The sequence below is a fragment of the Arachis hypogaea genome, chromosome 7 (assembly GCF_003086295.3).
Source record: "Arachis hypogaea cultivar Tifrunner chromosome 7, arahy.Tifrunner.gnm2.J5K5, whole genome shotgun sequence".
In the NCBI taxonomy this organism is placed as follows: Eukaryota; Viridiplantae; Streptophyta; class Magnoliopsida; order Fabales; family Fabaceae; genus Arachis; species Arachis hypogaea.
In genome coordinates, this window is record NC_092042.1 from 22214991 (window position 1) to 22219096 (window position 4106).

Consider the following 4106-nt stretch of genomic DNA (forward strand, 5'->3'; position numbering starts at 1 on the left):
TGGATAAACATAAGCATAAAATTCGAAAAACAGAAGAATAAAGAACAAGGAAATCAAAGAACGGGTCCACCTTAGTGATGGCGGCTCTTTCTTGCTCTTGAAGATCCTATGGAGTGCTTGAGCTCCTCAATGTCTCTTCCTTGTCTTTGTTGCTCCTCCCTCATGATTCTTTGATCCTCTCTAATCTCATGAAGGATGATGGAGTGTTCTTGATGCTCCACCCTTAGTTGTCCCATGTTGGAACTCAATTCTCCTAGGGAGGTGTTTAGTTGCTCCCAATAGTTTTGTGGAGGAAAGTGCATCCCTTGAGGAATCTCAGGGATCTCATGATGAGTGGGATCTCTTGTGTGCTCCATCCTTTTCTTGGTGATGGGCTTGTCCTCATCAATGGGGATGTCTCCCTCTATGTCAACTCCAACTGAATAACAGAGGTGACAAATGAGATGAGGAAAGGCTAACCTTGCCAAGGTAGAGGTCTTGTCCGCCACCTTATAGAGTTCTTGGGCTATAACCTCATGAACCTCTATTTCTTCTCCAATCATGATGCTATGGATCATGATAGCCCGGTCTATGGTAACTTCGGACCGGTTGCTAGTGGGAATGATTGAGCGTTGTATGAACTCTAACCATCCTCTAGCCACGGGTTTGAGGTCATGCCTTCTTAATTGAACCGGCTTTCCTCTTGAATCTCTCTTCCATTGGGCGCCCTCTTCACATATGATTGTGAGGACTTGGTCCAACCTTTGATTAAAGTTGACCCTTCTAGTGTAAGGATGTTCATCTCCTTGCATCATAGGCAAGTTGAACGCCACCCTCAGACTTTCCGGACTAAAATCCAAGCATTTCCCCCGAACCATAGTAAGATAATTCTTTGGATTTGGGTTCACACTTTGGTCATGGTTCTTGGTGATCCATGCATTGGCATAGAACTCTTGAACCATCAAGATTCTGACTTGTTGAATGGGGTTGGTAAGAACTTTCCAACCTCTTCTTTGAATCTCATGTCGGATCTCCGGATATTCACCCTTTTTGAGTGAAAAAGGGACCTCGGGGATCACCTTCTTCAAGGCCACAACTTCATAGAAGTGGTCTTGATGCACCCTTGAGATGAATCTATCCATCTCCCATGACTCGGAGGTGGAAGCTTTTGCCTTCCCTTTCCTCTTTCTAGAGGTTTCTCCGGCCTTGGATGCCATAATGGTTATGGAAAAACGAGAAAGCAACGCTTTTACCACACCAAACTTAAAATGTTTGCTCGTCCTCGAGCAAAAGAAGAAAGAAGAGAGTAGAAGAAGAAGAAATGAGGAAGAGGGAGATGGTGGTGTGTTCGGCCAAAGAGGGGGAGAAGTAGTGTTTAGGTTGTGTGAAAATGAAGGGTTGAAGAAGGGTATATATAGAAGAGAGGGGGTAGTGGTTCGGCCATTATGGGTGGGTTTGGGAGGGAAAGTGGTTTGAATTTGAAGGGTGAGGTTGGTGGGGATTTATGAAGGATGGATGTGAGTGGTGAAGAGAAAGATGGGATTTGATAGGTGAGGGGTTTTTGGGGAAGAGGTGTTGAGGTGATTGGTGAATGGGGGAAGAAGAGAGAGAGTGATGGTGGGGTAGGTAGGGATCTTGTGGGGTCCACAGATCCTGTGGTGTCAAGGAAAAGTCATCCCTGCACCAAATGGCATCAAAATTCACGTTTTGAGCCATTTCTGGCGTTAAACGCCGGGCTGGTGCCCATTTCTGGCGTTTAACGCCAGGTTCTTGCCCCTTTCTGGCGTTTAACGCCAGTCTGGTGCCCCTTTCTGGCGTTAAACGCCCAGAATGGTGCCAGACTGGGCGTTAAACGCCCAACTGCTAGGCTTACTGGCGTTTGAACGCCAGCAGCATCTTCCTCCAGGGTGTGCTGTTTTTCTTCCTGTTTTTCATTTTGTTTTTGCTTTTTTTCATTGTTTTTGTGACTTCTTATGATCATCAACCTACAAAAAAGATAAAATAACAAAGAAAATAGTTAACTATAAAACATTGGGTTGCCTCCCAACAAGCGCTTCTTTAATGTCAGTAGCTTGACAGAGGACTCTCATGGAGCCTCAGAAATGCTCAGAACCGTGTTGGAACCTCCCAACACCAAACTTAGAGTTTGAATGTGGGGGTTCAACACCAAACTTAGAGTTTGGTTGTGGCCTCCCAACACCAAACTTAGAGTTTGACTGTGGGGGCTCTGTTTGGCTCTGTTTTGAGAGAAGCTCTTCATGCTTCCTCTCCATGGTGACAGAGGGATATCCTTGAGCCTTAAACACCAAGGATTCTTCATTCACTTGAATGATCAACTCTCCTCTATCAACATCAATCACAGCCTTTGCTGTGGCTAGGAAGGGTCTGCCAAGGATGATGGATTCATCCATGCACTTCCCAGTCTCTAGGACTATGAAATCAATAGGGATGTAATGGTCCTCAACTTTGACCAGAACATCCTCCACAAGTCCATAGGCTTGTTTTCTTGAGTTGTCTGCCATCTCTAGTGAGATTTTTGCAGCTTGCACCTCAAAGATCCCTAGCTTCTCCATTACAGAGAGGGGCATGAGGTTTACACTTGACCCTAAGTCACACAAGGCCTTCTTGAAGGTCATGGTGCCTATGGTACAAGGTATAGAAAACTTCCCAGGATCCTGCCTCTTTTGAGGCAGTTTCTGCCTAGACAAGTCATCCAGTTCTTTGGTGAGCAAAGGGGGTTCATCCTCCCAAGTCTCATTTCCAAATAACTTGTCATTCGGCTTCATGATTGCTCCAAGGTATTTAGCAACTTGCTCCTCAGTGACATACTCATCCTCTTCAGAGGAAGAATACTCATCAGAGCTCATGAATGGCAGAAGTAAGTCCAATGGGATCTCTATGGTCTCATCTTGAGCCTCAGATTCCCATGGTTCCTCATTGGGGAACTCATTGGAGGCCAGTGGACGCCCAGTGAGGCCTTCCTCAGTGGCGTTCACTGCCTCTTCTTCCTCCCAGGATTTGGCCAAGTTGATGGCTTTGCACTCTCCTTTTTGATTTTCTTCTGTATTGCTTGGGAGAGTACTTGGAGGGAGTTCAGTAATTTTCTTGCTCAGCTGACCCACTTGTCCTTCCAAATTTCTAATGGAGGACCTTGTTTCAGTCATGAAACTTTGAGTGGTTTTGATCAGATCAGAGACCATTGTTGCTAAGTCAGAGTTATTCTGCTTAGAGCTCTCTGTCTGTTGCTGAGGTGATGGAAAAGGCTTGCTATTGCTAAACCTGTTTCTTCCACCATTATTGTTATTGAAACCATGTTGAGGTCTCTGTTGATCCTTCCATGAAAGATTTGGATGATTCCTCCATGAAGGGTTGTAGGTGTTTCCATAGGGTTCTCCCATGTAATTCACCTCTTCTATTGAAGGATTCTCAGGATCATAAGCTTCTTCCTCAGATGAAGCTTCCTTAGTACTGCTTGGTGCATTTTGCATTCCAGACAGACTTTGAGAAATCATATTGACTTGTTGAGTCAATATTTTGTTCTGAGCCAGTATGGCATTCAGAGTGTCAATCTCAAGAACTCCTTTCTTCTGACTAGTTCCATTGTTCACAGGATTCCTTTCAGAAGTGTACATGAATTGGTTATTTGCAACCATTTCAATCAGTTCTTGAGCTTCAGTAGGCATCTTCTTCAGATGAAGAGATCCTCCAGAAGAGCTATCCAAAGACATCTTGGACAGTTCAGAGAGACCATCATAGAAAATTCCTATGATGCTCCATTCAGAAAGCATATCAGTGGGACACTTTCTGATCAATTGTTTGTATCTTTCCCAAGCTTCATAGAGGGATTCTCCTTCCTTCTGTCTGAAGGTTTGGACTTCCACTCTAAGCTTACTCAATTTTTGAGGTGGAAAGAACTTTGCCAAGAAGGCATTGACTAGCTTTTCCCAAGAGTCCAGGCTTTCTTTAGGTTGAGAATCCAACCATGTTCTAGCTCTGTCTCTTACAGCAAAAGGGAATAGCATTAGTCTGTAGACCTCAGGGTCAACCCCATTAGTCTTGACAGTGTCACAGATTTGCAAGAACTCAGCTAAAAACTGATGAGGATCTTCCAATGGAAGTCCATGGAA

General features: G+C 44.5%; 1 non-coding gene across 1 annotated transcript; it reads left to right on the top strand.

Moving 5' to 3' along the window:
* The first annotated feature begins 3761 nt into the window (after nt 1-3761).
* Nucleotides 3762-3869, top strand: LOC112704290 (small nucleolar RNA R71). The gene has a single exon (XR_003154923.1). It is a non-coding gene; the product is annotated as a small nucleolar RNA R71 (small nucleolar RNA).
* The last annotated feature ends 237 nt before the right edge of the window (nt 3870-4106 follow it).